Source organism: Pseudophryne corroboree, unplaced genomic scaffold (assembly GCF_028390025.1).
Source record: "Pseudophryne corroboree isolate aPseCor3 unplaced genomic scaffold, aPseCor3.hap2 scaffold_943, whole genome shotgun sequence".
Taxonomy (NCBI): Eukaryota; Metazoa; Chordata; class Amphibia; order Anura; family Myobatrachidae; genus Pseudophryne; species Pseudophryne corroboree.
In genome coordinates this window covers 213,763-236,255 of record NW_026970523.1, presented here as the reverse complement: position 1 = coordinate 236,255, position 22,493 = coordinate 213,763, and the positions used below count along the sequence as shown (strand labels likewise).

General features: G+C 44.2%; 10 non-coding genes and 3 pseudogenes across 10 annotated transcripts; 6 read left to right on the top strand and 7 right to left on the bottom strand.

Annotated features, from left to right (window-relative positions):
* Nucleotides 1–9,220: 9,220 nt before the first annotated feature.
* LOC135047858 (U1 spliceosomal RNA) lies at nt 9,221–9,355 on the bottom strand (annotated as a pseudogene).
* A 152-nt stretch (nt 9,356–9,507) lies between these two features.
* Nucleotides 9,508–9,671, bottom strand: LOC135047927 (U1 spliceosomal RNA). Its single transcript, XR_010239896.1, has one exon. It is a non-coding gene; the product is annotated as a U1 spliceosomal RNA (small nuclear RNA).
* A 2,361-nt stretch (nt 9,672–12,032) lies between these two features.
* LOC135047870 (U1 spliceosomal RNA) lies at nt 12,033–12,188 on the top strand. The gene has a single exon (XR_010239839.1). It is a non-coding gene; the product is annotated as a U1 spliceosomal RNA (small nuclear RNA).
* Nucleotides 12,189–12,862: 674 nt separating this feature from the next.
* Nucleotides 12,863–13,026, top strand: LOC135047829 (U1 spliceosomal RNA). The gene has a single exon (XR_010239813.1). It is a non-coding gene; the product is annotated as a U1 spliceosomal RNA (small nuclear RNA).
* Nucleotides 13,027–13,178: 152 nt separating this feature from the next.
* On the top strand, nt 13,179–13,341 carry LOC135047856 (U1 spliceosomal RNA). Its single transcript, XR_010239830.1, has one exon. It is a non-coding gene; the product is annotated as a U1 spliceosomal RNA (small nuclear RNA).
* Nucleotides 13,342–16,644: 3,303 nt separating this feature from the next.
* LOC135047914 (U1 spliceosomal RNA) lies at nt 16,645–16,808 on the bottom strand. The gene has a single exon (XR_010239883.1). It is a non-coding gene; the product is annotated as a U1 spliceosomal RNA (small nuclear RNA).
* Nucleotides 16,809–17,500: 692 nt separating this feature from the next.
* Nucleotides 17,501–17,642, bottom strand: LOC135047852 (U1 spliceosomal RNA; annotated as a pseudogene).
* A 152-nt stretch (nt 17,643–17,794) lies between these two features.
* On the bottom strand, nt 17,795–17,958 carry LOC135047900 (U1 spliceosomal RNA). Its single transcript, XR_010239869.1, has one exon. It is a non-coding gene; the product is annotated as a U1 spliceosomal RNA (small nuclear RNA).
* Nucleotides 17,959–18,650: 692 nt separating this feature from the next.
* Nucleotides 18,651–18,792, bottom strand: LOC135047835 (U1 spliceosomal RNA; annotated as a pseudogene).
* A 152-nt stretch (nt 18,793–18,944) lies between these two features.
* On the bottom strand, nt 18,945–19,108 carry LOC135047904 (U1 spliceosomal RNA). Its single transcript, XR_010239873.1, has one exon. It is a non-coding gene; the product is annotated as a U1 spliceosomal RNA (small nuclear RNA).
* A 1,304-nt stretch (nt 19,109–20,412) lies between these two features.
* Nucleotides 20,413–20,486, top strand: TRNAN-AUU (transfer RNA asparagine (anticodon AUU)). Its single transcript has one exon. It is a non-coding gene; the product is annotated as a tRNA-Asn (tRNA).
* Nucleotides 20,487–21,826: 1,340 nt separating this feature from the next.
* LOC135047932 (U1 spliceosomal RNA) lies at nt 21,827–21,990 on the top strand. The gene has a single exon (XR_010239900.1). It is a non-coding gene; the product is annotated as a U1 spliceosomal RNA (small nuclear RNA).
* Nucleotides 21,991–22,142: 152 nt separating this feature from the next.
* On the top strand, nt 22,143–22,305 carry LOC135047853 (U1 spliceosomal RNA). Its single transcript, XR_010239827.1, has one exon. It is a non-coding gene; the product is annotated as a U1 spliceosomal RNA (small nuclear RNA).
* Nucleotides 22,306–22,493: the final 188 nt, after the last annotated feature.

The following is a 22,493-nucleotide window of genomic DNA, read 5'->3' as shown; positions in this document are numbered from 1 at the left end:
CTGTTAGTGCTTCATCTACACGTTATAGCCCTGAATTTTCCAATGCCTATCTCTTTGCAAAAGAGAGATATTGGCAAGGAAAAGCTGTATTGTACCTTTGCATTTTTCTCCCAAACGAAGGACACTAGAATGAAAATTTTAAAGCCTCCTGTTAGTGCTTCATCTACACGTTATAGCCCTGAATTTTCCAATGCTTATCTCTTTGCAAAAGAGAGATATTGGCAAGGAAAAGCAGCATTGTACTTTTGCATTTTTCTCCCAAACGAAAGACACTAGAATGAAAATTTTAAAGCCTCCTGTTAGTGCTTCATCTACACGTTATAGCCCTGAATTTTCCAATGCCTAGCTCTTTGCAAAAGAGAGATATTGGCAAGGAAAAGCTGTATTGTACCTTTGCATTTTTCTCCCAAACGAAGGACACTAGATTGAACATTTTAAAGCCTCCTATTAGTGCTTCATCTACACGTTATAGCCCTGAATTTTCCAATGCCTAGCTCTTTGCAAAAGAGAGATATCGGCAAGGAAAAGCGGTATTGTACCTTTGCATTTTTCTCCCAAACGAAATACACTAGAATGAAAATTTTAAAGCCTCCTGTTAGTGCTTCATCTACACGTTATAGCCCTGAATTTTCCAATGCCTATCTCTTTGCAAAAGAGAGATATCGGCAAGGAAAAGCTGTATTGTACCTTTGCATTTTTCTCCCAAACGAAGGACACTAGAATGAAAATTTTAAAGCCTCCTATTAGTGCTTCATCTACACGTTATAGCCCTGAATTTACCAATGCCTATCTCTTTGCAAAAGAGAGATATCGGCAAGGAAAAGCTGTATTGTACCTTTGCAGTTTTCTCCCAAACGAAGGACACTAGAATGAAAATTTTAAAGCCTCCTGTTAGTGCTTCATCTACACGTTATAGCCCTGAATTTTCCAATGCCTATCTCTTTGCAAAAGAGAGATATCGGCAAGGAAAAGCTGTATTGTACCTTTGCATTTTTCTCCCAAACGAAGGACACTAGAATGAAAATTTTTAAGCCTCCTGTTAGTGCTTCATCTACACGTTATAGCCCTGAATTTTCCAATGCCTATCTCTTTGCAAAAGAGAGATATCGGCAAGGAAAAGCTGTATTGTACCTTTGCATTTTTCTCCCAAACGAAAGACACTAGAATGAAAATTTTAAAGCCTCCTGTTAGTGCTTCATCTACACGTTATAGCCCTGAATTTTCCAATGCCTATCTCTTTGCAAAAGAGAGATATTGGCAAGGAAAAGCTGTATTGTACCTTTGCATTTTTCTCCCAAACGAAGGACACTAGAATGAAAATTTTAAAGCCTCCTGTTAGTGCTTCATCTACACGTTATAGCCCTGAATTTTCCAATGCTTATCTCTTTGCAAAAGAGAGATATTGGCAAGGAAAAGCAGCATTGTACTTTTGCATTTTTCTCCCAAACGAAAGACACTAGAATGAAAATTTTAAAGCCTCCTGTTAGTGCTTCATCTACACGTTATAGCCCTGAATTTTCCAATGCCTAGCTCTTTGCAAAAGAGAGATATTGGCAAGGAAAAGCTGTATTGTACCTTTGCATTTTTCTCCCAAACGAAGGACACTAGATTGAACATTTTAAAGCCTCCTATTAGTGCTTCATCTACACGTTATAGCCCTGAATTTTCCAATGCCTAGCTCTTTGCAAAAGAGAGATATCGGCAAGGAAAAGCGGTATTGTACCTTTGCATTTTTCTCCCAAACGAAATACACTAGAATGAAAATTTTAAAGCCTCCTGTTAGTGCTTCATCTACACGTTATAGCCCTGAATTTTCCAATGCCTATCTCTTTGCAAAAGAGAGATATCGGCAAGGAAAAGCTGTATTGTACCTTTGCATTTTTCTCCCAAACGAAGGACACTAGAATGAAAATTTTAAAGCCTCCTATTAGTGCTTCATCTACACGTTATAGCCCTGAATTTACCAATGCCTATCTCTTTGCAAAAGAAAGATATCGGCAAGGAAAAGCTGTATTGTACCTTTGCAGTTTTCTCCCAAACGAAGGACACTAGAATGAAAATTTTAAAGCCTCCTGTTAGTGCTTCATCTACACGTTATAGCCCTGAATTTTCCAATGCCTATCTCTTTGCAAAAGAGAGATATCGGCAAGGAAAAGCTGTATTGTACCTTTGCATTTTTCTCCCAAACGAAGGACACTAGAATGAAAATTTTTAAGCCTCCTGTTAGTGCTTCATCTACACGTTATAGCCCTGAATTTTCCAATGCCTATCTCTTTGCAAAAGAGAGATATCGGCAAGGAAAAGCTGTATTGTACCTTTGCATTTTTCTCCCAAACGAAAGACACTAGAATGAAAATTTTAAAGCCTCCTGTTAGTGCTTCATCTACACGTTATAGCCCTGAATTTTCCAATGCCTATCTCTTTGCAAAAGAGAGATATTGGCAAGGAAAAGCTGTATTGTACCTTTGCATTTTTCTCCCAAACGAAGGACACTAGAATGAAAATTTTTAAGCCTCCTGTTAGTGCTTCATCTACACGTTATAGCCCTGAATTTTCCAATGCCTATCTCTTTGCAAAAGAGAGATATCGGCAAGGAAAAGCTGTATTGTACCTTTGCATTTTTCTCCCAAACGAAAGACACTAGAATGAAAATTTTAAAGCCTCCTGTTAGTGCTTCATCTACACGTTATAGCCCTGAATTTTCCAATGCCTATCTCTTTGCAAAAGAGAGATATCGGCAAGGAAAAGCTGTATTGTACCTTTGCATTTTTCTCCCAAACTAAAGACACTAGAATGAAAATTTTAAAGCCTACTGTTAGTGCTTCATCTACACGTTATAGCCCTGCATTTTCCAATGCCTATCTCTTTGCAAAAGAGAGATATCGGCAAGGAAAAGCTGCATTGTACTTTTGCATTTTTCTCCCAAACGAAAGATACTAGAATGAAAATTTTAAAGCCTCCTGTTAGTGCTTCATCTACACGTTATAGCCCTGAATTTTCCAATGCCTAGCTCTTTGCAAAAGAGAGATATTGGCAAGGAAAAGCTGTATTGTACCTTTGCATTTTTCTCCCAAACGAAAGACACTAGAATGAAAATTTTAAAGCCTCCTGTTAGTGCTTCATCTACACGTTATAGCCCTGAATTTTCCAATGCCTATCTCTTTGCAAAAGAGAGATATCGGCAAGGAAAAGCTGTATTGTACATTTGCATTTTTCTCCCAAACTAAAGACACTAGAATGAAAATTTTAAAGCCTACTGTTAGTGCTTCATCTACACGTTATAGCCCTGAATTTTCCAATGCCTAGCTCTTTGCAAAAGAGAGATATTGGCAAGGAAAAGCTGTCTTGTACCTTTGCATTTTTCTCCCAAACGAAGGACACTAGAAAGAAAATTTGAAAGCCTCCTGTTAGGCCATCATCTACACGACATAGCCCTGAATTTTCAAATGCGCAGCACTTTGCAAAAGAGAGATATTGGTAAGGAAAAGCTGTCTTGTACCATTGCATTTTTCTCCCAAACGAAGGACACTAGAATGAAAATTTTAAAGCCTCCTGTTAGTGCTTCATCTACACGTTATAGCCCTGAATTTTCCAATGCCTATCTCTTTGCAAAAGAGAGATATCGGCAAGGAAATGCTGTATTGTACCTTTGCATTTTTCTCCCAAACGAAAGACACTAGAATGAAAATGTTAAATCCTCCTGTTAGTGCTTCATCTACACGTTATAGCCCTGCATTTTCCAATGCCTATCTCTTTGCAAAAGAGAGATATCGGCAAGGAAAAGCTGCATTGTACTTTTGCATTTTTCTCCCAAATGAAAGACACTAGAATGAAAATTTTAAAGCCTCCTTTTAGTGCTTCATCTACACGTAATAGCCCTGAATTTTCCTATGCCTATCTCTTTGCAAAAGAGAGATATCGGCAAGGAAATGCTGTATTGTACCTTTGCATTTTTCTCCCAAACGAAAGACACTAGAATGAAAATTTTAAAGCCTACTGTTAGTGCTTCATCTACACGTTATAGCCCTGCATTTTTCAATGCCTATCTCTTTGCAAAAGAGAGATATCGGCAAGGAAAAGCTTCATTGTACTTTTGCATTTTTCTCCCAAACGAAAGACATTAGAATGAAAATTTTAAAGCCTCCTGTTAGTGCTTCATCTACACGTTATAGCCCTGAATTTTCCAATGCCTAGCTCTTTGCAAAAGAGAGATATTGGCAAGGAAAAGCTGTATTGTACCTTTGCATTTTTCTCCCAAACGAAAGACACTAGAATGAAAATTTTAAAGCCTCCTGTTAGTGCTTCATCTACACGTTATAGCCCTGAATTTTCCAATGCCTATCTCTTTGCAAAAGAGAGATATCGGCAAGGAAAAACTGTATTGTACCTTTGCATTTTTCTCCCAAACGAAAGACACTAGAATGAAAATTTTAAAGCCTCCTGTTAGTGCTTCAACTACACGTTATAGCCCTGAATTTTCCAATGCCTATCTCTTTGCAAAAGAGAGATATCGGCAAGGAAAAGCTGCATTGTACTTTTGCATTTTTCTCCCAAACGAAAGACACTAGAATGAAAATTTTAAAGCCTCCTTTTAGTGCTTCATCTACACGTAATAGACCTGAATTTTCCAATGCCTATCTCTTTGCAAAAGAGAGATATCGGCAAGGAAAAGCTGTATTGTACCTTTGCATTTTTCTCCCAAACGAAGGACACTAGATTGAACATTTTAAAGCCTCCTATTAGTGCTTCATCTACACGTTATAGCCCTGAATTTTCCAATGCCTAGCTCTTTGCAAAAGAGAGATATCGGCAAGGAAAAGCTGTATTGTACCTTTGCATTTTTCTCCCAAACGAAAGACACTAGAATGAAAATTTTAAAGCCTCCTGTTAGTGCTTCATCTACACGTTATAGCCCAGAATTTTCCAATGCCTATCTCTTTGCAAAAGAGAGATATCGGCAAGGAAAAGCTGTATTGTACCTTTGCATTTTTCTCCCAAACGAAGGACACTAGAATGAAAATTTTAAAGCCTCCTATTAGTGCTTCATCTACACGTTATAGCCCTGAATTTACCAATGCCTATCTCTTTGCAAAAGAGAGATATCGGCAAGGAAAAGCTGTATTGTACCTTTGCAGTTTTCTCCCAAACGAAGGACACTAGAATGAAAATTTTAAAGCCTCCTGTTAGTGCTTCATCTACACGTTATAGCCCTGAATTTTCCAATGCCTATCTCTTTGCAAAAGAGAGATATCGGCAAGGAAAAGCTGTATTGTACCTTTGCATTTTTCTCCCAAACGAAGGACACTAGAATGAAAATTTTTAAGCCTCCTGTTAGTGCTTCATCTACACGTTATAGCCCTGAATTTTCCAATGCCTATCTCTTTGCAAAAGAGAGATATCGGCAAGGAAAAGCTGTATTGTACCTTTGCATTTTTCTCCCAAACGAAAGACACTAGAATGAAAATTTTAAAGCCTCCTGTTAGTGCTTCATCTACACGTTATAGCCCTGAATTTTCCAATGCCTATCTCTTTGCAAAAGAGAGATATTGGCAAGGAAAAGCTGTATTGTACCTTTGCATTTTTCTCCCAAACGAAGGACACTAGAATGAAAATTTTAAAGCCTCCTGTTAGTGCTTCATCTACACGTTATAGCCCTGAATTTTCCAATGCTTATCTCTTTGCAAAAGAGAGATATTGGCAAGGAAAAGCAGCATTGTACTTTTGCATTTTTCTCCCAAACGAAAGACACTAGAATGAAAATTTTAAAGCCTCCTGTTAGTGCTTCATCTACACGTTATAGCCCTGAATTTTCCAATGCCTAGCTCTTTGCAAAAGAGAGATATTGGCAAGGAAAAGCTGTATTGTACCTTTGCATTTTTCTCCCAAACGAAGGACACTAGATTGAACATTTTAAAGCCTCCTATTAGTGCTTCATCTACACGTTATAGCCCTGAATTTTCCAATGCCTAGCTCTTTGCAAAAGAGAGATATCGGCAAGGAAAAGCGGTATTGTACCTTTGCATTTTTCTCCCAAACGAAATACACTAGAATGAAAATTTTAAAGCCTCCTGTTAGTGCTTCATCTACACGTTATAGCCCTGAATTTTCCAATGCCTATCTCTTTGCAAAAGAGAGATATCGGCAAGGAAAAGCTGTATTGTACCTTTGCATTTTTCTCCCAAACGAAGGACACTAGAATGAAAATTTTAAAGCCTCCTATTAGTGCTTCATCTACACGTTATAGCCCTGAATTTACCAATGCCTATCTCTTTGCAAAAGAGAGATATCGGCAAGGAAAAGCTGTATTGTACCTTTGCAGTTTTCTCCCAAACGAAGGACACTAGAATGAAAATTTTAAAGCCTCCTGTTAGTGCTTCATCTACACGTTATAGCCCTGAATTTTCCAATGCCTATCTCTTTGCAAAAGAGAGATATCGGCAAGGAAAAGCTGTATTGTACCTTTGCATTTTTCTCCCAAACGAAGGACACTAGAATGAAAATTTTTAAGCCTCCTGTTAGTGCTTCATCTACACGTTATAGCCCTGAATTTTCCAATGCCTATCTCTTTGCAAAAGAGAGATATCGGCAAGGAAAAGCTGTATTGTACCTTTGCATTTTTCTCCCAAACGAAAGACACTAGAATGAAAATTGTAAAGCCTCCTGTTAGTGCTTCATCTACACGTTATAGCCCTGAATTTTCCAATGCCTATCTCTTTGCAAAAGAGAGATATTGGCAAGGAAAAGCTGTATTGTACCTTTGCATTTTTCTCCCAAACGAAGGACACTAGAATGAAAATTTTTAAGCCTCCTGTTAGTGCTTCATCTACACGTTATAGCCCTGAATTTTCCAATGCCTATCTCTTTGCAAAAGAGAGATATCGGCAAGGAAAAGCTGTATTGTACCTTTGCATTTTTCTCCCAAACGAAAGACACTAGAATGAAAATTTTAAAGCCTCCTGTTAGTGCTTCATCTACACGTTATAGCCCTGAATTTTCCAATGCCTATCTCTTTGCAAAAGAGAGATATCGGCAAGGAAAAGCTGTATTGTACCTTTGCATTTTTCTCCCAAACTAAAGACACTAGAATGAAAATTTTAAAGCCTACTGTTAGTGCTTCATCTACACGTTATAGCCCTGCATTTTCCAATGCCTATCTCTTTGCAAAAGAGAGATATCGGCAAGGAAAAGCTGCATTGTACTTTTGCATTTTTCTCCCAAACGAAAGACACTAGAATGAAAATTTTAAAGCCTCCTGTTAGTGCTTCATCTACACGTTATAGCCCTGAATTTTCCAATGCCTAGCTCTTTGCAAAAGAGAGATATTGGCAAGGAAAAGCTGTATTGTACCTTTGCATTTTTCTCCCAAACGAAAGACACTAGAATGAAAATTTTAAAGCCTCCTGTTAGTGCTTCATCTACACGTTATAGCCCTGAATTTTCCAATGCCTATCTCTTTGCAAAAGAGAGATATCGGCAAGGAAAAGCTGTATTGTACCTTTGCATTTTTCTCCCAAACTAAAGACACTAGAATGAAAATTTTAAAGCCTACTGTTAGTGCTTCATCTACACGTTATAGCCCTGAATTTTCCAATGCCTAGCTCTTTGCAAAAGAGAGATATCGGCAAGGAAAAGCTGTATTGTTTTTGCAGTTGGATCGCTTATTGTGATTGCATTCCAACCTGAATCAGGCCCTATTACCTATCACAATGCGCTGCGGGCAGTACAAAATTGGGTTAATATAGGAGTAAAACTCCCAGACCTGTGCTCCTTAACTGTACCTGGTGGCTAGTGGAGCGGCTGCCCAGTAATCAGTGTCCACGCCAGTGCGCACACGGTCCACCCCCTACGGCCACGCTCCCCTTCATCAGCGGCCTCGTGATCCGGAAGGGCGGTGTGTGTGTGACTGACCTTAGGAAGAAACTGGAGCCTCCGCTGCAGTGACCCAGCAACCAGGGCACGGGATTATACAGCGCCGCTGGGAGTGATGAAGCTGCAGTAAAGATGTCTATTAGACCTAGCCTGCTGCAGCCCTTGTAGATTCTCATAAAACAAGTTCTTCTTTTCTTGTCAAAATTAATAGCTAAGAATAGGCTGCCTGAGGCAGGCCCCTGTTAAGTGGCCTGCTACTGAAGGCACCAACTACAAACTGAGCTCCCTGTTCATGGAAGCGGGGTTATAGAGGAGGATGCGCTGAGCATCTTGGGAACAGTCAAAAGCTTTGAGCCGGTTGGTGCCTCAGATCAAGATCCTACTCTACACCCCAATGTGAATCCTTGTGGAGTCCAGTGTACCCCACAGAAGAAATTAATGTGTCACACCCATTGGCAGCAACCTTAGAATAGCTGCTGACGGGCACAATTGAGAAAGGAAGGGGGGGGGGGGACATTTGAATCCAGCACATAGATGCAATTCAAATATGTAATTTGTACCTTCCTATTTTAAAATATAATGGATGAACCTCACCCTGTGAGAACAATCTTCATGATCAAGAGATCTCATATGCAAAATAAGTATGAGTTGGGATAGGGCTGGGGAGGGTGGCTGCTCGGGCAGCCCCTCCCCCGTCAAGTTAAGGAGATTCAACTGAGGACCCACAAGGGAACTCTCGTCTGGGGACAACAACTGCAGGGAGACCACATCTGTTCAGATGAACATGGGAGGGTGGAAGGCTGCCTAATACTGAAGCACCCCCAAACAACAAACCAAATGCAACAACTAGTACAAGCATTCCTGGGGGAAGGTCTGCAGAAGACGGATTTGCATACAGTGATGTCATCCAAGCAGTGGGCCAAAGTTGGCTGGAACCCTCATCTGCATATGAAAAGAGAAAAGGGGTATGCAGGGCATGGCGGCCTTTTGCGGCGCTTGGATGACCCTTAGTTCGCATTAAACACCTCCACCCTCCGTCGGTGTGGGGCTCATGTTGGCTATGCCCCAGCCCCTGAAGCATTCAAGCTGATTTCTTGCAGCAGCTGGGCACTGTAACAGCTCCAGAGCTGCTCTGTAAGGCAAGTAAAAGGGTGTGGGCCCTGCAGCACTACCTGTAGTTTGCATTGTGCATCGGAAGGCACAAAGTAAGCAGACAGGAGGAGAAGTCAGGATAGTGCACAAGGGTATAGAAGGGAGGGGCTCAAGAAAAAAGAAGTGGAAACAGACAGCAAACTAGGCTGGAGAGAGACCTGAGACAAAGAGATCTGAATTATATGAGAGCCGACTAGGGGAAACACAAATTATGCAATCAAGTTTCCCATATTTGGGGAAATCGCAGGGGCAGCACACCCAGAGTGCAATGGGTGAGCCTTGCCCTGGGAGAAGCAACTTCATGATCATAGTATCTCACCTGGCAGGTAAGTAGGAGTTGGGCTAGAGCTGGGGAGGGTCGCTGCTCGGGCACCCCCCTGTCAAGTGAAGGAGATCCAACTGAGGCAGCACAAGGGAACTCTTGAAAGAAGAACAAGGCTAGAGGAAGATCTGAGACAAAGAAATCTGACTTTTACCAGAGCTGACCAGAGGAAAGCACAAACACAGTCCCCCACTACCACAAATAATGCAGTTGAGTTTCCCACATTTGGGGAAATCACAGAGGTCAGCATACCCAGAACGCAATGAATGAACCTAACCCTGGGAGAACAATCTTCATGACCATGGTATCTCCTATGCAAAATAAGTATGATTTGGGATAGGGCTGGGGAGGGCCGCTGCTCAGGCACATCTCTGTCAAGTAAAGGAGATTCAACTGAGGCAGCACAAGGGAACTCTCATCTGGGGACAACAACTGCAGGGAGAACACATATTTTCAGATGAACATGGGAGGGCAGAAGGCTGCCTAATACTGAAGCACCCCCAAACAACAAACCAAATGCAACAACTAGTGCAAGCATTCCTGGGGGAAGGCCTGCCGCAGATGGATTTGCATATGGTGATGTCATCCAAGCAGTGGGTCAAAGTTGGCTTCAACCCTCGTCTGCATATGAAAAGAGAAAAGGGGCATGCAGGGCATGGCGGCCTTTTGCGGCGCTTGGCTGACCCCTAGTTTGCATTAAACACCTCCACCCTCCGTCGGTGTGGGGCTCATGTTGGCTATGCCCCAGCCCCTGAAGCATTCAAGCTGATTTCTTGCTGCAGCTGGGCACTGTAACAGCTCCAGAGCTGCTCTGTAAGGCAAGTAAAAGGGTGTGGGCCCTGCAGCACTACCTGTAGTTTGCATTGTGCGTTGGAAGGCACAAAGTAAGCAGACAGGAGAAGTCTGGAGAGTGCACAAGGGCATAGAAGGCAGCGGCTCAAGAAAAGAGAAGTGGAAACAGACAGCAAACTAGGCTGGAGAGAGACCTGAGACAAAGAGATCTGAATTATACGAGAGCCGACCAGGGGAAACACAAATTATGCAGTCAAGTTTCCCACAGGAGTATATAGGATACGACCCAGTGGTACCTGACGACATAGATACTAACAGCTATTTAATAACATTACGCTAGAAAGTGATTATTAGCAACATATATATCTATATAAACAACCCCGCCAGGGTTGTGCCTTCAAAAATAATCACACACGGACACGCTTTTTAAACCTTTTTTTCACATCTCTTTATTCTTCTTATGCACATGTATGTTAGTTCTGTGATTTTAACCTTTATGTTTCACTGCAGTTTGGGATAATAATATTAATATTTATCCAATTTTAATACATACTTAATAAAGGTTATATTTTATGATTCATTCATTCTGTCCAGTGCGTCAACAGTGCAGATTTCTTCTTGTTTTTTCTCCCAAATTCTATAACAATGACAGTAAATGTTGTTTCTTTTCAAACAGAACTTTCTTGACCATGCTTCTTGCTTGAAAGATCTGGGAGCACATGGAAAACAGTACAAACCATGCAGTATCACAAGAGCCTTTATTTGATATTTCATGAAGATAGAGCAGAATTGAGGACACGTCAACTATTTCTGCCGAAGGTGGTTCATCTTTCCACATGGTGCCTTTGGCCACTGACACCTTCGTTGAGTCAAAGTCTCTGGCTGTGGTCAGAACTTTGAAAATTTATGTCACCAGAACGGTTCAGATTAGGAAAACAGAGGCTCTGTTTGTCCTGTATGCTCCCAACAGGATTGGGTGTCCTGCTTCCATGTAGACAATTATGCGCTGGATCTGTGGTAAGATTCAGCATGCTCATTCCACGGCAGGATTGCCGTTACTGAATTAGGTGAAGACCCATTCTACTAGAAAGGTGGGTTCATCCTGGGCAGCTGGTCGGGGAGTCTCGGCATTGCAACTTTGCCGAGCAGCTATTTAGTAAACACTTTTGCTAAGTTTTACAAGTTTTAGAGTAAAGGAGATTCAACTGAGGCAGCACAAGGGAACTCTCATCTGGGGACAACAACTGCAGTGAGAACACATATTTTCAGATGAACATGGGAGGGCAGAAGGCTGCCTAATACTGAAGCACCCCCAAACAACAAACCAAATGCAACAACTAGTACAAGCATTCCTGGGGGAAGGTCTGCAGAAGACGGATATGCATATAGTGATGTCATCCAAGCAGTGGGCCAAAGTTGGCTGGAACCCTCATCTGCATATGAAAAGAGAAAAGGGGTATGCAGGGCATGGCGGCCTTTTGCGGCGCTTGGATGACCCTTAGTTCGCATTAAACACCCCCACCCTCCTTCGGTGTGGGGCTCATGTTGGCCATGCCCCAGCCCCTGAAGCATTCAAGCTGATTTCTTGCAGCAGCTTGGCACTGTAACAGCTCCAGAGCTGCTCTGTAAGGCAAGTAAAAGGGTGTGGGCCCTGCAGCACTACCTGTAGTTTGCATTGTGCATTGGAAGGCACAAAGTAAGCAGACAGGAGGAGAAGTCAGGATAGTCCACAAGGGTATAGAAGGGAGGGGCTCAAGAAAAAAGAAGTGGAAACAGACAGCAAACTAGGCTGGAGAGAGACCTGAGACAAAGAGATCTGAATTATATGAGAGCCGACCAGGGGAAACATAAATTATGCAGTCAAGTTTCCCACATTTGGGGAAATCGCAGGGGCAGCACACCCAGGTGAGATACTATAATCAGGAAGGTGCTTCTCCCAGGGCAAGGCTCACCCATTGCACACTGGGTGTGCTGCTCCTACGATTTCCCCAAATGTGGGACACTTGACTGCATAATTTGTGTTTCCTCTGGTCGGCTCTCGTATAATTCAGATCTCTTTGTCTCAGGTCTCTCTCCAGCCTAGTTTGCTCTCTGTTTCCACTTCTTTTTTCTTGAGCCCCTCCCTTCTATACCCTTGTGCACTATCCTGACTTCTCCTCCCGTCTGCTTACTTTGTGCCTTCCAATGCACAATGCAAACTACAGGTAGTGCTGCAGGGCCCACACCCTTTTACTTGCCTTACAGAGCAGCTCTGGAGCTGTTACAGTGCCCAGCTGCTGCAAGAAATCAGCTTGAATGCTTCATGGGATGGGGCATGGCCAACATGAGCCCCACACCAAAGGAGGGTGGGGGTGTTTAATGCGATCTAGGGGTCATCCAAGCACCGCAAAAGGCCGCCATGCCCTGCACGCCCCTTTTCTCTTTTCATATGCAGATGAGGGTTGAAGCCAACTTTGACCCACTGCTTGGATAACATCACCATATGCAAATCCATCTGCTGCAGGCCTTCCCCCAGGAATGCTTGCACTAGTTGTTGCATTTGGTTTGTTGTTTGGGGGTGCTTCAGTATTAGGCAGCCTTCTGCCCTCCCATGTTCATCTGAAAATATGTGTTCTCCCTGCAGTTGTTGTCCCCATATGAGAGTTCCCTTGTGCTGCCTCAGTTGAATCTCCTTTACTTGACAGAGATGTGCCTGAGCAGCGGCCCTCCCCAGCCCTATCCCAAATCATACTTATTTTGCATAGGAGACACCATGGTCATGAAAATTGTTCACCCAGGGTGAGGTTCATTCATTGCATTCTGGGTATGCTGACCCCTGTGATTTACCCAAATGTGCGAAACTCGCCTGCATTATTTGTGGTAGTTGGGGACTGTGTTTGTGTTTTCCGCTGGTCAGCTCTGGTAAAAGTCAGATTTCTTTGTCTCAGATCTTCCTCTAGCCTTGTTCTTCTTTCGAGAGTTCCATTGTGCTGCCTCAGTTGGATCTCCTTCACTTGACAGGGGGGTGCCCGAGCAGCGACCCTCCCCAGCTCTAGCCCAACTCCTACTTACCTGCCAGGTGAGATACTATGATCTTGAAGGTGCTTCTCCCAGGGCAAGGCTCAACCATTGCACTCTGGGTGTGCTGCCCCTGCGATTTCCCCAAATATGGGAAACTTGACTGCATAATTTGTGTTTCCCCTGGTCGGCTCTCGTATAATTCAGATCTCTTTGTCTCAGGTCTCTCTCCAGCCTAGTTTGCTGTCTGTTTCCACTTCTCTTTTCTTGAGCCGCTCCCTTCTATGCCCTTGCGCACTATCCTGACTTCTCCCATCTGCTTACTTTGTGCCTTCCAACGCACAATGCGAACTACAGGTAGTGCTGCAGGGCCCACACCCTTTTATTTGCCTTACAGAGCAGCTCTGGAGCTGTTACAGTGCCCAGCTGCTGCAAGAAATCAGCTTGAATGCTTCAGGGGCTGGGGCATAGCCAACATGAGCCCCACACCGAAGGAGGGTGGAGGTGTTTAATGCGAACTAGGGGTCATCCAAGCGCCGCAAAAGGCTGCCATGCCCTGCATAACCCTTTTCTCTTTTCATATGCAGATGAGGGTTCCAGCCAACTTTGGCCCACTGCTTGGATGACATCACCGTATGCAAATTCGTCTCCTGCAGACCTTCCCCCAGGAATGCTTGTACTAGTTATTGCATATGGTTTGATATTTGATGGTGCTTCAGTATTAGGCAGCCTTCCGCCCTCCCATGTTCATCTGAAAAAATGTGGTCTCCCTGCAGTTGTTGTCCCCAGACGAGAGTTCCCTTGTGCTTCCTCAGTTGAATCTCCTTAACTTGACGGGGGAGGGGCTTGCCCGAGCAGCCACCCTCCCCAGCCCTATCCCAACTCATACTTATTTTGCATATGAGATCTCTATATCATGAAGATTGTTATCACAGGGTGAAGTTCATCCATTATATTTTAAAATAGGAAGGTTCAAATTACATATTTGAATTGCATCTATGTGCTGGATTCAAATGTCCCCCCCCCTTCCTTTCTCAATTGTGCCCGTCAGCAGCTATTCTAAGGTTGCTGCCAATGGGTGTGACACATTAATTTCTTCTGTGGGGTACACTGGACTCCACAAGGATTCACATTGGGGTGTAGAGTAGGATCTTGATCTGAGGCACCAACCGGCTCAAAGCTTTTGACTGTTCCCAAGATGCTCAGCGCATTCTCCTCTATAACCCCGCTTCCATGAACAGGGAGCTCAGTTTGTAGTTGGTGCCTTCAGTAGCAGGCCACTTAACAGGGGCCTGCCTCAGGCAGCCTATTCTTAGCTATTAATTTTGACAAGAAAATAAGAACTTTTTTTATGAGAATCTACAAGGGCTGCAGCAGGCTAGGTCTAATAGACATCTTTACTGCAGCTTCATCACTCCCAGCGGCGCTGTATACTCCCGTGCCCTGGTTGCTGGGTCACTGCAGCGGAGGCTCCGGTTTCTTCCTAAGGTCAGTCACACACGCACCGCCCTTCCGGATCACGAGGCCGCTGATGAAGGGGAGCGTGGCCGTAGGGGGTGGACCGTGTGCGCACTGGCGTGGACACTGATTACTGGGCAGCCGCTCCACGAGCCACCAGGTACAGTTAAGGAGCACAGGTCTGGGGTTTTTTCTCCCATATTAAACCAATTTTGTACTGCCCGCAGCGCATTGTGATAGGTAATAGGGCCTGATTCAGGTTGGATTGCAATCACAGTAAGCGATCCAACTGCAAAAATTGCTAAGAGCATACGCATGTGCCTGCATTTTCTGCGGCACCCCGCAGAGAATGCGATCGCCTCTGCCTGTCAATCGGGGCAGGGGGGGAGAGGGGGGTCAGCAACACTCCATTTCCAAGTCAGGGATGGAGCGGTGCGGGGGCAAGGCTTCAAAATGGGGTCTGCAACGGAGTAGACACAGGGGGCGTGGTCACAGCGGCTGTATGACATCACATTCAGCCGCTGTGATCACAAAAATGGTGGCGGCTTCCTGCGCGCACATACAGTCTGCACCAGCAGGAGGCTACACCATTTTTTATGATCACGCTGAACTGCAGTGCGACTGCAATTACAGATTGGTCAAGAAGGGAGGCGTCATGCTGGGTGGCCATGTCCTGTCACTGTGCAGGAGCCAGCACCGCTCACACACTAGTCCCCGGGTGCAGCCCCCAACCCCCGGGACACCCGGAGCAACAAAATGTAGATTCAGGCCACCAGGCCACACCCCTACCTATGAAACCATGCCTCCTTTTTACCATTGCGCTGCTTATCTGCGCGCACTGCATTACAATCTCCTTCGCCACCTCTCTGGGTGTCACCAGTGATAGTGACACCTCTGCCATGCTTGTAGCAGCTGGTCCTAAGATCTACGCCTCAAGCCCTGAGTGTTTGCCCTTGTGACTTGTTGATCATCATAGCGAAGCAGATGCTTACAGAAAACTGCAGGGGCTTAGATTGAAAATAAAAAAATATATGGGTATAAGGTAGAGAGGAGCGGGTTCGGTTCTCCGAGAACCGAATTCCCCACGAACTCCACGTGGTTTACACTGGTCCGAGGCAGGCTCGGTTGTTCCCGCCTGACTCGGAAAACCTGAACAAGGGAAAATGTCATCATCCCGCTGTCGGATTCTCGCGAGATTCGGATTTCATATAAAGAGCTGCGCGTTGCCGCCATTTTTACTCGTGCATTGAAGAGGGAGCGGAGAGGACGTGGCTATGTTCTCTCAGTGGAAATCTCAATATCAGTGCTCAGTATCAGTGGTTACTTATTGCTGCTCAGTAATACTAGTAGTGTGTCTCTCCTGCTCAGTGTCAGTTCTCAGTAGTATCCTCATCAGTGCTCAGTATCACTGCTCATTGTCTTGTGCTGCATTGTGGTGCTCAGCATACTACAGTACATTACTAATAGTCCAGTGCTGCATCTTGCTGCTCAGTGTCAGTTCTAGTATCCTCATCAGTGCTCACTATCACTGCTCATTACATTGTGGTGTTCTGTATACTACAGTAACATAGTAATATAGTAACATATAGTAATATAGTTTTTGAGGTTGAAAAGAGGCAAATTGCCCATCGTGTTCAACCTGTTTTAAGTTGTGATGATTCTACATACTTGCTGAATAATGTTTTATGACTAGTTAACTACTACAACTCATGTTACCCCCGGATTAACCATGTTGATATTTTAAGTATTATAACCTTGGATAGCTTTTTCATTCAGAAATGTATCCATTCCTTTTTTAAATCCAATTACAGAGTCCGCCATTACCACCTTCCCTGGCAGGGAATTCCACATCCTGATTGCCCTAACAGTGAAGATCATAGTATCTCACCTGGCAGGTAAGTAGGAGTTGGGCTAGAGCTGTGGAGGATTGCTGCTTGGGCACCCCCTGTCAAGTGAAGGAGATCCAACTGAGGCAGCACAAGGGAACTCTCGAAAGAAGAACAAGGCTAGAGGAAGATCTGAGACAAAGAAATCTGACTTTTACCAGAGCTGACCAGAGGAAAGCACAAACACAGTCCCCCACTACCACAAATAATGCAGTCGAGTTTCCCACATTTGGGGAAATCACAGGGGTCAGCATACCCAGAATGCAATGAATGAACCTCACCCTGGGAGAACAATCTTCATGACCAAGGTATCTCCTATGCAAAATAAGTATGATTTGGGATAGGGCTGGGGAGGGCCGCTGCTCAGGCACATCTCTGTCAAGTAAAGGAGATTCAACTGAGGCAGCACAAGGGAACTCTCATCTGGGGACAACAACTGCAGGGAGAACACATATTTTCAGATGAACATGGGAGGGCAGAAGGCTGCCTAAAACTGAAGCACCCCCAAACAACGAACCAAATGCAACTACTAGTGCAAGCATTCCTGGGGGAAGGCCTGCAGCAGATGGATTTGCATATGGTGATGTCATCCAAGCAGTGGGTCAAAGTTGGCTTCAACCCTCGTCTGCATATGAAAAGAAAAAAGGGGTGTGCAGGGCATGGCGGCCTTTTGCGGCGCTTGGATGACCCCTAGTTCGCATTAAACACCTCCACCCTCCTTCGGTGTGGGGCTCATGTTGGCTATGCCCCAGCCCCTGAAGCATTCAAGCTGATTTCTTGCAGCAGCTGGGCACTGTAACAGCTCCAGAGCTGCTCTGTAAAGCAAGTAAAAGGGTGTGGGCCCTGCAGCACTACCTGTAGTTTGCATTGTGCGTTGGAAGGCACAAAGTAAGCAGATGGGAGAAGTCAGGATAGTGCACAAGGGTATAGAAGGGAGGGGCTCAAGAAAAAAGAAGTGGAAACAGACAGCAAACTAGGCTGGAGAGAGACCTGAGACAAAGAGATCTGAATTATATGAGAGCCGACCAGGGGAAACACAAATTATGCAGTCAAGTTTCCCACATTTGGGGAAATCGCAGGGGCAGCACAGCCAGAGTGCAATGGGTGAGCCTTGCCCTGGGAGAAGCATCTTCATGATCATAGTATCTCACCTGGCAGGTAAGTAGGAGTTGGGCTAGAGCTGGCGAGGGTCGCTGCTCGGGCACCCCCCTGTCAAGTGAAGGAGATCCAACTGAGGCAGCAAAAGGGAACTCTCGAAAGAAGAACAAGGCTAGAGGAAGATCTGAGACAAAGAAATCTGACTTTTACCAGAGCTGACCAGAGGAAAGCACAAACACAGTCCCCCACTACCACAAATAATGCAGTTGAGTTTCCCACATTTGGGGAAATCACAGGGGTCAGCATACCCAGAATGCAATGAATGAACCTAACCCTGGGAGAACAATCTTCATGACCATGGTATCTCCTATGCAAAATAAGTATGATTTGGGATAGGGCTGGGGAGGGCCGCTGCTCAGGCACATCTCTGTCAAGTAAAGGAGATTCAACTGAGGCAGCACAAGGGAACTCTCATCTGGGGACAACAACTGCAGGGAGAACACATATTTTCAGATGAACATGGGAGGGCAGAAGGCTGCCTAATACTGAAGCACCCCCAAACAACAAACCAAATGCAACAACTAGTGCAAGCATTCCTGGGGGAAGGCCTGCAGCAGATGGATTTGAATATGGTGATGTCATCCAAGCAGTGGGTCAAAGTTGGCTTCAACCCTCGTCTGCATATGAAAAGAATAAAGGGGTGTGCAGGGCATGGCGGCCTTTTGCGGCGCTTGGATGACCCCTAGTTCGCATTAAACACCTCCACCCTCCTTCGGTGTGGGGCTCATGTTGGCTATGCCCCAGCCCCTGAAGCATTCAAGCTGATTTCTTGCAGCAGCTGGGCACTGTAACAGCTCCAGAGCTGCTCTGTAAAGCAAGTAAAAGGGTGTGGGCCCTGCAGCACTACCTGTAGTTTGTATTGTGCGTTGGAAGGCACAAAGTAAGCAGACGGGAGAAGTCAGGATAGTGCACAAGGGTATAGAAGGGAGGGGCTCAAGAAAAAAGAAGTGGAAACAGACAGCAAACTAGGCTGGAGAGAGACCTGAGACAAAGAGATCTGAATTATATGAGAGCCGACCAGGGGAAACACAAATTATGCAGTCAAGTTTCCCACATTTGGGGAAATCGCAGGGGCAGCACACCCAGAGTGCAATGGGTGAGCCTTGCCCTGGGAGAAGCATCTTCATGATCATAGTATCTCACCTGGCAGGTAAGTAGGAGTTGGGCTAGAGCTGGGGAGGGTCGCTGCTCGGGCACCCCCCTGTCAAGTGAAGGAGATCCAACTGAGGCAGCACAAGGGAACTCTCGAAAGAAGAACAAGGCTAGAGGAAGATCTGAGACAAAGAAATCTGACTTTTACCAGAGCTGACCAGAGGAAAGCACAAACACAGTCCCCCACTACCACAAATAATGCAGTTGAGTTTCCCACATTTGGGGAAATCACAGGGGTCAGCATACCCAGAATGCAATGAATTAACCTAACCCTGGGAGAACAATCTTCATGACCATGGTATCTCCTATGCAAAATAAGTATGATTTGGGATAGGGCTGGGGAGGGCCGCTGCTCAGGCACATCTCTGTCAAGTAAAGGAGATTCAACTGAGGCAGCACAAGGGAACTCTCATCTGGGGACAACAACTGCAGGGAGAACACATATTTTCAGATGAACATGGGAGGGCAGAAGGCTGCCTAATACTGAAGCACCCCCAAACAACAAACCAAATGCAACAACTAGTGCAAGCATTCCTGGGGGAAGGCCTGCCGCAGATGGATTTGCATATGGTGATGTCATCCAAGCAGTGGGTCAAAATTGGTTCAAACACCTTTGCAAAGTTCTATAAGTTTGATACCCTGGCTGAGGAGGACCTCCTGTTTGCTCAATCGGTGCTGCAAAGTCATCCGCACTCTCCTGCCCGTTTGGGAGCTTTGGTATAATCCCCATGGTCCTTACGGAGTCCCCAGCATCCTCTAGGACGTAAGAGAAAATAAGATTTTAAACCTACCGGTAAATCTTTTTCTCGTAGTCCGTAGAGGATGCTGGGTGCCCGTCCCAAGTGCGGTCTACTTCTGCAAGACTTGTATATAGTTATTGCTTACATAAGGGTTATATGTTAGTTTTCATCGGTCTTGGACTGATGCTATGTTGTTTTCATACTGTTAACTGGGTAGTATATCACAAGTTATACGGTGTGATTGGTGTGGCTGGTATGAATCTTGACCTTGGATTAACAAAAATCCTTTCCTCGTACTGTCCGTCTCCTCTGGGCACAGTTTCTCTAACTGAGGTATGGAGGAGGGGCATAGAGGGAGGAGCCAGTGCACACCCAGATCTAAAGTCTTTCTTAAAGTGCCCATGTCTGCTGCGGAGCCCGTCTATCCCCCATGGTCCTTACGGAGTCCCCATCATCCTCTACGGACTACGAGAAAAAAAAATTACCGGTAGGTTTAAAATGTTATTTTTTTCTCTGCAACCCACTGCTAAATTGTGCTTCCTAGCTGTTTTTTATAAAATCACTTAATTAAATCTAACTCTGATTACGTCAGAGAAGGCCAGGTACCCTACACCATAAGAGGGGGTTTGAAATTTTGACTTGTCTACTTAAAGATCACCAAAATCTGATGACAAGGTCAATTACATCCCTGGGTGGGATTGAACCACCAACCTTTTGGTTAATAGCCCATGTAAGTGCAAGAAATCCTGAAGCACTCACTCATCATGGGAAAGTACCAATGTGTTTCTTACAAAAATTCTCCAGATTATTGACTTTTTAAAGTTTTTCTAGGAAACGTTCTAGATGAATGCTTATTAGCCTTTGTCAGTATTGACTTTCGCAAGGTGTCTCTGTGGCGCAATCGGTTAGCATGTTTGGCTATTAACCAAAAGGTTGGTGGTTCAATCCCACCCAGGGATGTAATTGAACTTGTAATCAGATTTTGGTGATCTTTAAGTAGACAAGTCAAAATTTCAAAAACCCCCCTTATGGTGTAGGGTACCTGGCCTTCTCTGATGTAATCAGAGTTAGATTTGATTAAGTGATTTTATAAAAAAACAGCTAGGAAGCACAATTTAGCAGTGAGTTGCAGAGAAAAAAAATTATGCTGGCAGAAAAGTCCAATTGAGTGATTAAACAGCTCTTCATTTTCTGATTTTATGTTTATGCTAACAAATTTGCTCTCTGAAAAGTGTCCACAAAGCCAAGTCTCTGATTAACACCTTTGTAGGAATGGTTTTTCACCTATTACTGAATTAAACTTGCTTCATTGGAAAGGCATCAAAGATGCATCCTCATTTCAATGTCTACTGAAATAATACAGGTTGACACCAGGAAACGTCACTGCATCCTTGCTGCTTCCTCATGGGGAAGTCTGTTTAATGTGAAAACAAGGTGATATCTAATCAGCACACAGGTAAGGAATTAAGAAAATCTTTCTTTATGGGTGAAGATGTTTCTCACAAATTGTTGTCCCAATGCATCATTGAAATTCAAGATGGAAGATGATTTTCATATATCACTTGTACATTTTGCATTGCTCTTCTGGTGACAATGTAGTTTGTTTTTGTCAATTACCATTTCAGTAATAGGGTAAAGAAAATTAAGTGGATTTTTGAAAGAAAACAATGCTGTCAATATACTATTAAAACAAATTAAAATGATAAAAGTTATTGTACTTTAAGTAAAAATAAAAGTGCCAAAATATCAATCCCAGTTTTTGATTACTTTAATTATAAAAAAAAAAATGCACATAGCAGAGGATAGTTTCGATCAATCGACCTCTGGGTTATGGGCCCAGCATGCTTCCATTGCACTACTCTGCTGCTCATGGAAGTGTCAGAGATCCTGAAGACTAAATTGATTAAAGGCCTTAAAGTACTGGACTATAAGGAAAGACTTACTAGGCTGAATATTTATACACTAGAAAAGAGGTGCCTAAGAGGAGATATTATTAATATCTTCAAATATGTAAAGATACATAACAAAGAGTTATCAGAGGAATTATTTATTAAAAGAACACGTGGTCACTCGCTGCGACTGGAGGAAAGTTCAGAACGCAATGGAGGAAAGGTTTCTTCACTGTTAGGGCAATCAGGATGTGGAATTCCCTTCTTCCCTCCCATGTTCATCTGAAAATATGTGTTCTCCCTGCAGTTGTTGTCCCCAGATGAGAGTTCCCTTGTGCTGCCTCAGTTGAATCTCCTTTACTTGACAGAGATGTGCCTGAGCAGCGGCCCTCCCCAGCCCTATCCCAAATCATACTTATTTTGCATAGGAGATACCATGGTCATGAAGATTGTTCTCCCAGGGTGAGGTTCATTCATTGCATTCTGGGTATGCTGACCCCTGTGATTTCCCCAAATGTGGGAAACTCGCCTGCATTTTTTGTGGTAGTGGGGGACTGTGTTTGTGTTTTCCTCTGGTCAGCTCTGGTAAAAGTCAGATTTCTTTGTCTCATATATTCCTCTAGCCTTGTTCTTCTTTCGAGAGTACCCTTGTGCTGCCTCAGTTGGATCTCCTTCACTTGACAGGGGGGTGCCCGAGCAGTGACCCTCCCCAGCTCTAGCCCAACTCCTACTTACCTGCCAGGTGAGATACTATGATCATGAAGGTGCTTCTCCAAGGGCAAGGCTCACCCATTGCACTCTGGGTGTGCTGCTCCTGCGATTTCCCCAAATGTGGGAAACTTGATTGCATAATTTGTGTTTCCCCTGGTCGGCTCTCGTATAATTCAGATCTCTTTGTCTCAGGTCTCTCTCCAGCCTAGTTTGCTGTCTGTTTCCACTTCTCTTTTCTGGAGCCACTGCCTTCTATGCCCTTGCGCACTATCCTGACTTCTCCCGTCTGCTTACTTTGTGCCTTCCAACACACAATGCGAACTACAGGTAGTGCTGCAGGGCCCACACCCTTTTAGTTGCCTTACAG